Source organism: Nannospalax galili, unplaced genomic scaffold, assembly GCF_000622305.1.
Source record: "Nannospalax galili isolate Female #2095 unplaced genomic scaffold, S.galili_v1.0 scaffold1384, whole genome shotgun sequence".
Classification (NCBI taxonomy): domain Eukaryota; kingdom Metazoa; phylum Chordata; class Mammalia; order Rodentia; family Spalacidae; genus Nannospalax; species Nannospalax galili.
This window is the reverse complement of record NW_008351703.1, coordinates 488,204-501,182: the sequence shown is the minus strand read 5'-3', so window position 1 is coordinate 501,182 and position 12,979 is coordinate 488,204. Positions and strand designations below refer to the sequence as shown.

General features: G+C 38.4%; 1 protein-coding gene across 2 annotated transcripts in view; it reads left to right on the top strand.

The window, feature by feature from the left end:
- Positions 1 to 12,979, top strand: part of Herpud2 (HERPUD family member 2) — a 59,586-nt gene that overhangs the window by 38,381 nt on the left and 8,226 nt on the right. The window lies entirely within an intron of this gene.

Here is a 12,979-nt window from a genome sequence, read left to right as displayed (position 1 = left end):
TTCGGCAGGACAACGCTTCTGCAGCAGAGAAGCTCCAGAGACACGGGACCCCAGCCGCCAGGAAAAGCCTGCAGGGCACCCGCCGCCGTGGCCAGAGACGCCTGTGGCCAGACCCGCCAGTGACTAGCCAGGTGTGGCGGGGGAGTGCCATTCTGGGAGTGCGCCCAGAGAGAGAGCGCGCATGCCCCATACTTCACAGCTTCACACAATGGCCTGTCAGAGCCTTCTTTATGCATGGGTGCCCCTACTGCATGCTGCCTGGCCTCAGCAAGCTCTCTGAAACTGCTGAAGAACTGATGACTCCTTCACTCTTGCATCTTTCATGCTTCTAAAACCATCGCCACATGAACAACACTGCCAAGTTTGGTATTCTATGCTCCGACCCCATGGGGCAGCACCCACTCATCCTGTGACCTCAGCCCCTGCCACTCAACACCCAATTATAGAACCTGGCAAGCTTTCTACAGACAGTTAACCAAAGAAGATTTAAGAAAATGGTCTAACCAAAAAGCCAGAATAGTTAACCAAAAGAGGTCTAAGAAATACCGTAGTAACAAAGTAACAGGAATAAATAAGTGTTGTTCAGTAATAACTCTCAATAATAGCAGTTTCAAGTCTCCAGTAAAAAAAAAAAAAAAAAAAGCAGACTAGCAGATTGGATTAGAAAACAGAATTTGTCTTTTTGGTGCCTTTAAGAACCACACCTCACCATCAACAGGTAACACCACCATAGGGTAAAAGGATAAAGAAACAATGCCAGACAGGAGATCCCTTCCTTTGAGTTATTGGACAGGGTGGCCCAAAAGACTTCCCAGCATAAAACTGGAAAAATGAACAGCAGACCCCAATCTTATCTAAAAGAATATCGACAACTGATTGCTGCTAGATGAGGAACAGCTGATCTTCCTAAAACAAGACTCTCTAGATAGGCTGACTAGATTCAGTAGATGGACAAGCACTGGGGAATGGCTGGGGGCACCGACAACACAGTGGACAGTAACAGGGATGACAGAGTATATGGGCTCTAGTGTGTGTGGCGGGGGGAGGCTATGGGAGGGTGCCATTTGCAAAGTGGGTATATAGATGAATAAGATTGTGTGGGATGCTCTATATTATATACACACAAAAAATCAACAAATTAAAAAAAAGACATAATTGAGGAGGAAGCATAAAAATGTGCTTCATGTTAATTAGTAGAGGTGATAAACATTACCATTGAAATCTACCTGATGACTCTATATCCATACTCAGGTGCCAAGGATCTGCCTGTCCGACTGTGACTAGTAAAAATCAGATACATAGAGATTAAAGACACATGTGCAAACATCTAAGCATTAGTAGCATTAAAAATGCAGGAAACAGCATATTTTAAAATGAAATGGAGATCTTCTTTAAAAAGTTAAAAACTCAGTTTTGTGTCTTAGGGTTTATACTTAGTTCAATATCGTATAACCACATTAATTCAACTGTGAACCTAAAAATTTACAGCCACTTTCGAAAGAGATGCATCCTTGCTCTGGAAATAGTTACTGAATATGTTAAAGCTGTAATGAAATGCTTCTTCTAATCATGTGGTTATTAAATTAAAAACATAATTAAAAAAAAGCTATTCTAAGCCAATGGAACTAAGAAATGTGTAGGTATAGCTATTCTAATATGGGACAAAATAGACTTCAAAACTAGTCAGAAGAGATAGGGAATTTTATATTGGTATAATCTACCAAGAGGATATTACAATTTTAAGCATACATGTAGCAAACATGGACACCTAATTTTATAAAATAAACACTATTAGATCTAAAATCAGAGATTGACTCCAATTTAGTGATAGTGGGTGACTTCAGTACCCCACTCTCACCAATAGTTTATCCAGACAAAAACTAAATGGAGAAACACTGGAGTTAAATGACATGGTAAATTAAATGAATCTAACAGATATTTACAGAACATTCCACCCAAACACTTTTGTTTCAGCAACCCATTAAACTTTTTCCAAAATTGACCACATATTAGGACACAAAATTTCAATAAATTCTGGGACAATTGAAATAACATTTTGTGTTCTGTCTGACCACAAAGGAGTAAAGTTGGATGTCAACAATAATAGAAATGGAAAAAAGTACACAAACTCATGGAAACTACCATATACCTCTGAATGAAAATTGGATCATGGGAGAAAGCAAGAAGGAAATTTTAAAATTTCTGGAACTGAATGAAAGTGGAAATACAATATATCATAATCTCTGAGACACGATGAGGAAAGTTTTCCTAAGAGGAAACTTTTTAGCACTAAATTCCTATATCAAAAGACTGGCACGATCTCATATTAATGACTTAATCCTAGCTAGAGCAGTATGACAAGAGAAGGTGATAACAAGAATACAAATAGGAAAGAAAAAAGTCAGAGTATCCTTATTTTCAGATGATATGATTCTATGCATAAAAGACCCTAAAGACTCCACCAGAAAAATCCTAGAGCTGATAAAACACATTCAGCAAAATAGCAGGATATAAAATTAATTTTGAAAATCTGTAACCAACGAGCATTCTACGAAAGAAATCAGGGGGAAAAAAATCTTGAAATAATTCTAAGTAAGGAAGTAAAAGACTTGTATAATGAAAAGTTCAAGACATTGAAGAAAGAGATGAAGAAGGTACCAGAAGATGGAAAGACCTCCCATGCTTATGCTTCATGATGTAGGATTAACATTGTGAAAATGGTCATCTTCCCCAAATCAATCTACAGATTCAATGCAATACTCATAAAAATTTCAACACAATTCTTCACAAATATTGAAAAAATAATCTTACATTTCACAGAGGCACAAAAAACTTAGGACTCCAACACAATCCTGAAATAGAACTACTGGTGGCATTACTATCCCTGATTTAAAGTTATACTACAGAGCTATAGTAATAAAAACAAGCTAAGCTAGGCATGTGGCACACACCTTTAATCCCAGCACTTGAGAGGCAGAGGCAGGTGACTTTCTGTGAGATTGAGTCCAGCCTGGTCTACATAAAGAGTTCCAGGCCAGCAGGGGCTACAGGGAGACCCTGTTTCAAACAAAAGAAAACAAAAACAAAAAAAGCCAGCCTGGTAATAGCATAAAAACAGACAAATTGACCAATTTGTAGAATTGAGGACCCAGGTTTAAGTCCACACACAGCCACCTGATTTTTGGCAGAGAGGCCTCAAATACACATTAATTAGTTGAAAGACAACATCTTCAACAAATGGACTTGGTCAGACTGGAAAGCTACATATAGAAGAATGAAATTAGATTCTTACCTCTCACTCTGTACAAAACTCAACTCCAAATGGATCATGGACCTCAATATAAGACCAGATGCTCTGAATCTGATAGGGGAGAAATTAGGGAATACACTGAAACTTATAGGCACAGGAAAGGACTTTCTGAACAGGATTCATGATAGTGTAGGCATTAAAACAAAGAATTTCCAAATAGGACCACATGGAACTCAAAAGCTTCTGTGTATCAAAGGATACCATCATTCAAGTGAAGAGGCAGCCTACAGAATGGGAAAAAATCTTTACCAGTTATACCTCTGACACAGGGTTAATATCTAGAATATACAAAGAACTCACAAAACATCAAGAAAGCAACTGATTTTAAAAATGGGGTATGGAACTAAACAAAGTTATCAGAATATGAAAATATATGCTGAGAAACACTTTAAAAAATGTTCAACATCCTTAGCCATCAGGGAAATGCAAATTAAAACTACTTTGAGATTTCATCTCCCCCCAGTCAGAATGGCTATAAAGAAAAAAGAAAAAAAAAAAGATAATAAATGCTGGTGTGGATGTGGAGAAAGGGGAACACATTTTCATTGCTGGTGGGAGTGCAAACTGATGTAGCCACTATGGAAATCAATGTGCAGGTTCCTCAAAAAAGTAGAAATAGATCTACTACATGTTCCAACCATACTACTCTTGGGCATACACCTAAAGGACTCTATATCCTGCTGCTCTAGAGATACTTGCTTATCTAGGTTCATTGCTGCTCTATTTACAATAGCCAGGAAATGGGAACAGCCTATGTCCATCAGCTGGTGAGTGGTTAATAAAAAATGTGGTACATTTACACAATGAAATATTATGCTATTATTTACAAAAATGAAATTAAGGGGCTGGAGAGATGGCTCAGCAGTTAAGAACCCTGGTGGTTCTTACAGAAGATCTGGGTTTGAATCCCAGCACCCACATGGCAGCTAACAACTGTCCATAACTCCAATTCCAGGGGCTCTGATGGCCTCTTCTGTACTCTGTGGGCGTTGCATGACACGGGTGCACTTATCTACATGCAGGCAATACACTCCTGCACATAAAAAATTTAAAAAATTTTAAAGTTAAAAAAATAAAAAAAATGAAATTAAGACATTTACGGGTAATGGATGGAATTGGAAAAACCATCCTGAGTGAAGTAACCCAGACTCAGAAAGACAAACATTACATATTTTCTCTCATATGTAAATGTTAACTTTGAATCTTTAGATCTGTGTGTTTCATTTGGAGCGCTCATAGCAGTTAGGAAACTAGTAAGAGCCCATGAGGGAGGGGGAATTTTTCAAGAGAGGGGAGATAGAATACAGTGATATAAAGGTTGAAAGGGGAATGATGAAACAGGAAGGATTAAATGGGGTAGGGAATGGCAGGGCAGGGTAAAGGAAGGAATATAGGGAGGGATAAGTAACAGTAAAAGCTTTTTGAAGATGACATGGAAACCTACTGTGTTGGATAGCTTTAGTGTCAACTTGACACATCTGGGTTGAGGGAGCCTCAGTTGGGGAATTGCCTCTATTGGACTGGCCTGTGGCCACCTCTGAGGGGCATCTTCTTGATGAGTGATGTGGGAGGGCCCAGCCCACTGTGGGTGGTGCCACCTCTGGGCAGGTGGGCCTGTGTTACATAAGAAAGTAGGCTGAGCAGGGGCCAGGGGAGCAAGCCAGTAAGCAGCATTCCTCCATGGCCTGTGTTCCAGTTCCTGCCTCCAGGTTCTTGCCCTGGGTTCCTTCCTTGGGCTCCCAGATGAACTGTGACCCAGAATATGTAAGCTAAATAAACTCTTTCCTCCCCAAGTTGGTAGTGGTCAGAGTATTTTGTTACAGCAATGAAGAACAAACTAGGACACCTACCTTAGAAGCTTTCCTAATATGTGCATGTACATATATAAAGGGAGTTTATTGGAGTTACCTATAACAAGGGACAGTACCCCAATGAGACACTTCATCCTAGCAAATAAAAACCCTAGTATTAGGTAAGGGTTACCTATTTTTGTATTGTTGGCCAGCAGGGACTGGTATTTGCTTTATTGCCATTGCTTTTGGTTACTCACCAGAACTTGATGGTAAGACCCTATTGTTGAAGATACCACATATTTGGGTCATAGAATATGAAGAAATCAAGCTGGCACTAACCTGGAAGCTTTATCCCTTATGACTAGCTTTCATAGTGCTTGAAGGTGCTGTGTGCACTACTGGAGGAGAAAAGTAATTATCAGTCTTACCCAGCTGTGATCCCCACAAGGTACAATAAGGACTGGCCTGGCAAGATATGCCCACTAGTATACTAGTAGCACAAATATTATGGGAGTAACTTAACAATCCTCTGGTTGGAATTAAGGCTCACTTCACAAGGCAGAACTCATACCTGGCCCTGTTATCAAAGCCTAGAACATGTGGCTAGATAGGTTATAAGCCTTAGAGTACAAACAAACAAATGAAATGATACTAAAATAACTTCTAGTGATTGATTGCTATACACACAAATTAGTATGTCTCTCAGACTTCATCTGAGATGCTTCTTGCAGCAGAATGTAATTAACACAGAGACCCACAACTGGTCAATGTGCAGAGAATAAGAAACTGGAGGTCTCAGCTCTAAATGTGACATTTATATCCCCATATTCCTGAAGGCTCAGGGGAAGGAAAGATTGTAAGAGCCAGAGTTGGTGGATAGCTATAACAAAACAGTGTTTTCTAGACATCAGGGTAGTTGTACATATGAACTCATAGCATATGTGAAACCATGCACAAGATCTGCACAGACTCAAGCCAGAAACATCCCATCATGGTTGGGGGAAGGTGGAATGAAATCCAACCCCTAGCTGAGGAGCTATTGGCATTTGATGACCGAAGAAGAACCAATTTTCTTTAAGTGTGTGACCCTGGTAGGTTGACCACAGTCCAGGGCAGGCTCACATCTAAGAGTATTTGGGCAACACAAATTGGACTTGATGGGTTAAAAAAAAGAAAAAAGCCGTGTGTGGTGGCGCACGCCTTTAATACCAGCATTCAGGAGGCAGAGGTAGGCTGATCTCGGTGAGTTCAAGGCCAGCCTGGTCTACATAGTGAGTTCCAGGACAGCTGGGGCTACAGGGAGACTGTCTCAAAAAGACAAAAAAAAAAAAAGAAATTGCACCACCTGTGGTCCTAAGATTAAAGTGTGCTTAAGGTCATGTGAATCTTGGTGGACAGCACTTTGTATATATGGAAGGAGATGTAGGGCCAGAAGCTGAAGAAGGGAATGTGAAACTCACAGTATTCTCTGAAAAGCCATCCTTACAAGTGGTAGCAAGGTTCTGAAAAGAAAAAAAAAGTTAACACTGCTGATGAGGATGCTTATGATGATGTTGGTGATGGTGTGGAAACTGAAGAAAAAGTGCCAGTGAAGAAATCTATGTAAGATATTCCAACCAGAAATACACAAAAATAAACCAGATAGAAAAGATTTAAAACCCTCAAACATTACCATTGAAATCTACCTGATGACTTTATAGACATACACAGGTGCCAAGGATCTGAGTGCAACTGATTATGACTAGTAATAATCAGATACATACAGATTAGAGATGCATGCACCAACATCTCAGTGTTATTAGCAAAAACGAGTCTTTCTGTAAGAAACAGTATATTTTAAAATGAAATGGAGATCTTTTTTAAAGGTTAAAAACTCATTCAATTTTATGTCTTACAGGGTTTATATTGAGTTCAATATTGTATAACTGTATTAATTCAACAGTGAACCTAAAAATTTTATAACCACTTTTGAAAGTGATGTTATCTTTGCTCTGGAAACTGTTATTGAGTATGTTAAAGCTGTAATGAAATGCTTCTAAAAAAAAACAAACCCTCAACTTCAAGATCAAAGAGATAATCTTTCAAAAAAGAAGGAATAGTTCCCAAGACATTAAAAAAAACCTAGTTCTGTAGAAGACATTAAAGAAAAAATGCAAGCAAATGTAGAAAAAGTTGTTCTCTTCCCACAGTGGAAGTGAAGTTTATCAGTCATGTGAAGCATTGCTTCCAAATGACTGACCAGGAGACCGTTCAACGTTTGTGGCATGGGAGACAATCTCTAAGAAAAGTTTGTTGGAATTTTCCTTATTTTTGTAGCACTTGATATCTAGCTGTTCTTTTTGTAATACAAAGTATAAGTGCTTGATAAATATTCAGGTTCCATTGACAAGAATGTGTCGTCTAAAATGCCTGTTGAGTTTTTAGGGATAGGATGCCATCCTTTGCTTGGTTTTAGGTAGATGTGGAATGTTATGTTGGGAAAGTAGTGGTGGTCCAACGTGGAAATGGTGGGGAGACAAAAACATGCATGTGAACTAAACTCAGTATTTTAATAAAAATTTTAAAAAATCTACAGGAGGGTTTGATGATTGTATTTATAGACTTCTAGTTGCCTCCTCAGAAGTAACTGTTACTGTTTCTTCTGAATTATTCAGAGATAAAATTTACTCACACAAATGTGCATATGGTGTGTATTTTAACATAAATAATAGCATGTTTTATACACACTAGCTTACATATGTTTAAGTATAATGATGGCCTTCTATTGAAATGAAAGAGCTGCCCCCTCCTCTTAGCAATTGCAGAGTATCCCATTATATAGATTAATACAATGTAATGAATCAGTCCCTCTTGATGTATCTTAAAGTTAAACAGACACTTTATTTTCTAAATTTAAAAAATTTTATTATTTTTTAAAACATTAACAAAAGGCAAAAATGTATTGAAAAATCAATGTGCCATCCAGCTTCAACAACTGTTAACAGATACATTGCTGTGTATCTGTAACAGATAATGGTAGACTAAAAAAAAAAAAATCTTAATTATAATACCACTGGAAAACTCAACCAATTTAGATTCTTTAACACTGTTGTGTTCATTATTCCCTGATTATCTCTGATACTTTTGATTAAATCACTGTTCAGAGAGCTCAACATGGTGCATTCCATTCATCTAATTTCTCTCTCTTGCACTTTATGCCTCTGTTCTATTTTCCGTAGTAGCCCAGATTTGGCTATGTCCCCTGGTGTCACTTATTTTTCTTTGTCCCCATGTTGCCTGTGAACTGGTAATTAAATCCAGAGCTTGATTAAATTCAGGTGAGGTTAAGTCTGTCCTCACTTTTTCCTTCCCTCTGTCCCTCCCTCCTCTAAAAATTGTTCCATAGTTGTAGTATATCAGGAAGCACATAAAGTTGGACTGTTTCACCTATGGTCCTGCTAAGATCAGTCAGTGAATTCAGGTGTTGCCAGCTGGATGCAGCCATCATAAAGCTCTTTTCCAATTAGGGCTGAGCACTCCATGGCCACTTTTCAGCACTTTGTTCATCTGTGGATCTCTGTTTTGATACATCTATAATGCAACCCCTACACCTATGGCTCAGGGAACATCCTGGACCAGGGTTATGTGTGGGTGAAAAAATTTTGAGAGCCGGAGTACCAGGACACTTGCTGCTAGATGGTGTCTTCTAGACATGACAGGAAAGCTGCACCCGTGAATCTCAACAGTACAGTTTCTTAAACAAGACCTGCATAATGATAATGTCAGTTGATATGCCAAAGTGAATGGGCTAAATTTTACAGGGTCCCACCTTTTGATAAAGAACTACAAGCAATAATGGCTACTGAGAGACAATCAATTTTCTCTAGAGATAAATCCTGACAGGTTATCCAATCCCAAGTGCTCATCCCTAAACACATACACATAGGAGCACCATTAAATAGACTCAGTAGGGTGTGTGTGTGTGTGTGTGTGTGTGTGTGTGTGTGTGTGTGTGTGGGAGGGAGAGAGAGAGAGAGAGAGAGAGAGAGAGAGAGAGAGAGAGAGAGAGAGAAGAGTTTCGGGGTGAGGTGAGGGGTGGAAATGATGAAAATACAGTACTTGTGTGTGGAAGTCCTTCCAAAATTTTTGAGTTCTTTTTCAGCTTTTTACTAGTCATTAGTCACTGACAAGGCCCACTATTTCATTAGTTTTTATAAAAGGGCTATAATCCTAAGTCTGCCATTCCTAATCCATTTACTAGCTGTGTTTATTATATGAAGAATTTTCTCTTAATATTTTCTATTCAGGAAAATTTGATAAATGCTGGAATCTTTTGCCCTTACCAATTTTCAAAATAATAAGTCAATGCCCTCAAAAGATGATTTTTTTTTAATGTCTATGAAGTTGCGGGTTCTAATGCATTTATGCTTCATTCTGCAGAGTGTTTACTAAGTAAATAGAACCTTTCATCTTGACACTCATTCTCTGCTCTTTTTGGCCTGTGGGAGCCTGTTCAACTTTTAGTGGTATCTTTTTGATACGTTTTTAGTAAAATTTTATCACAGTTTACACTCATACATGACAAATTATCCCTAACTCATTTTGACTCTGTCCCTGGAGAACTCTGAAGTCCTGGATTCTAGGATTTCTGCTGTCAAAGAAATATGGGAAAAAAAATAAGTTTATGCTGAACTTCAAATTTATGTTAAAAATTAAAGAATTTAGGCAGGTGTGATGGTGCGTGCCTTTAATTCCAGAACTCAGGAGGATGGCAAGTTGGAGGCCAGCATGGGCTCCATAGCAAGATCTTCTTTCAAAAACCACATATTACATGAATCAACCAACCAGCAAATCCACAAAACAAAAGCAAACAAACACTCAAAAAACAAACCAAAACAACCAAGCATAAATATTAAAGGGTTTCTGTGCCTCTGATTTGTGTCTGAATATCTTTAAACTGAAAATCTTATTTCCTAATGAATTAGCATAATTACTTATTATTCTAAATGTATATGTGATTTTCTTCAATTGCTTCTAAAGAAAATCTCACTTAAACATTGCAGAGCTTATTCAAAGGCATGCTATACAGATACTGTTCATTAATATTTAAAAAGCTGTATAGTAATTCATTGAACGCATAAATTACAGCACCCAATATTCTTTTGACAAGTACTTGAACATTTCCAGCCTTTACTATTAAATAGTGGTGTGATGAAAAGCTTTATGCATACGTCCCTTTATTTTTGTTATATTTTGGCTGGATTCTTAGTTGTAGAAGTGAGTCAAAGTAGGTAAATCAGAGACTAAATGCCCTCAGAGATAAGTTGAAAAGTTTCAACATGGAGGTGAGTGCGGCAATAAGGTTTTCTATGACTTTTAAATCAATGACCTGTTGTCCTAGTGTGCAGTGCCTCTTATCAGGGGAAGGGAAGCTCCTAGTGTGAGGAGGCCGAGTGTTTCCTCAGAAGGGCAAGTGTGTGCAGTGACTTGAAGGCAAAGATGTGAAGTTTTGTTGTTTGTTTTTGTTTTCTTTCCATATGTTATTTCTATAAACTAATTTTCAGAAGCAGAATTACTTGGGCAAATGGATGTAAAAGAACATTTTGCTTTTAGTAATTGTTCTTTTTTTTTTTTTTTTTTTTTAATTCTTTTTGAGACAGGGTCTCCTTGAAGCCCCAGCTGGCCTGGAACTCACTATGTAGACCAGGCTGGCCTTGAACTCACAGAGATCTGCCTGCCTCTGCCTCCCAAGTGCTGGGACTACAGGTGTGCGCCACCATGCCCTGCTAGAAGTTCTTTAAAAGTTTATTTTGCTGGGTGTGGTGGCGCATGCCTTTTTGATTGTTTGCCAAATTAGAAAACATTAAATAAAAATATCTAATAGTATTTGAGGACCTGGGTTTGATTTCCAGCATGACGAAAACAAACAAAATCTTGTATTGGCAAAGGGCACAAGTGAAATGCATCCTTTTCATTGCTAGCCTGGAACTCACTATGTAGACCAGGCTGGCCTTAAACTCAAAGAGATCCACCTGCCTCTGCCTCCCAAGTGCTGGGACTAAAGGCATATGCTACCATGCCCAGCTTGAAATTATATTATTAATGGTAGAGAGTTGTGGAGCTGCTTTTAGGTGGATGATGATTTTTTTTCTTCTTCTTAGCTGACTTTACAAGTGAAATTCAAAATATAGTCTCATTTTTTTAATTCATAATTTAGATTTCTGCGGAGATGCATCAAACTCCCTAGTTTAAATGCTGAGATCTGTATTAAATGTTTGATAATATCTTTCTACCCTGACTCTTTCCAGGTATGATCAATAATTGATCAGTCATTTTTAAGGGTAGTACTGGCTTACGGTTCTTTTCCTGTATGCAGGACTTGTCCATTGCTAGAAGCAACTCTAATGGAAGCTTCTCTGGTTTTTCTTTGTAATTGAATTTATGAGAAAGCTTGGGAAGTAGGAGGGTTGTATTCAGGAGGTGGGAAGTCTTCTGAGGATAAAATCCCCTGTCTGGCTCTCATTGCTCCTTCAAGGGTAAGGAAAGAGGAAAGTTCAGGTAAAATGTAGGGAAGTGGTGAATAATGTTGAAACAAGTATTGGTGCCTTACCTAGCACCAAGTTTCCTCAAGTAGAATCTCTTAATAATTGTAGCCTCCCCAAACTGTTCTAAATTAAGTCTCTACAACCAACAGTTTGTAATGTATGTGTAGTCTTTAGATACAAAATTACATTTAATAAATTTGTTAGTTATTCTGAACTTGCTCTGGATAGACAAAACTAAGCAGCCCAAAGTAAAATTTAACTAACACGAAGAAAAGGAGAGTTAAGGGCTGGGGACATGGGTTAGTGGTTGAAGTGCTTGCCCCAGCACCCATGTAAAAGACAGGTGCAGTGATGCTTGTCTTTATCCCCAGCACTGGGTGTTTGGCTGGGCAGGATGATTGTATAGACAAGCGCATCCCTGGAGTTGACTGGTCAGCCAGTCAAGCTGAATAGGTAGGCTTCAGGTCCAGTGAGAGACCCTCTTTCCGAAAAAATGAGGTGGTGAGCAATAGAGGAAGATACCCAACATTGACCTCTGGCCTCTACCTGCACACATATGCATGTATACCTCCATATACATGTGTGCGTACCACAACAAACATATACACATGTATACATGCCCACACAAACAAAAAATAAATAAATAAAAGGAAAATTAACACATTTACAATTACTGCATTTACTTGTCTGTCTAGTCTCATAGTTTTGATACTCATGAATATTTTATGCATTTTGGAGTCAGTCTCATTTAAGGACTGGGGAATAAAAATAAAGCTGGCAAGCTGTATCCATTACTTTTCTCATTGCTCTGATCAAATACCTGACAAGCAGCTTAAGGGAAGAAAGGTTTCTTTTGGTTTACAGTGGGTGGGAATATAGCCCATCATGGTGGGGTAGGTATGATAGTAGAAGTGTAAGGTAGCTGGTTGCATTGAGTCTGCAATCAGGAAGCTGAGGCAAGACAGGAAGTATGGCTGGGCTATTCATCAAGGTCATCCTCAATCACTCACATTCTCCAGCAAGACTGAACCTTCTAAAGATTCAGCAAGTTTCCAAAACAGTGCCAGCAGCCTATGGGGGATGTTTCATATTCTAGTCATAGCACTACTGTTTACTGAAAACAGGATAACAGCCTTTTCAGGAAGAGTCCATTATTGACTCCATTTTTAAAACAGAGAAACTGAGGCATAAGGAAATTAACTGACTTTCCACAAGTTTCATTAACTTATTTTAAAAGCACACATCAGTGTGTTCTGCCACTCTTGGCTCTTTAAATGATAATTTACAGTTTGAAATGTTGATTTTTATATTTAAACTATTTAGCTGATTTTTTTTTTTTTTTTTTGGTCTTT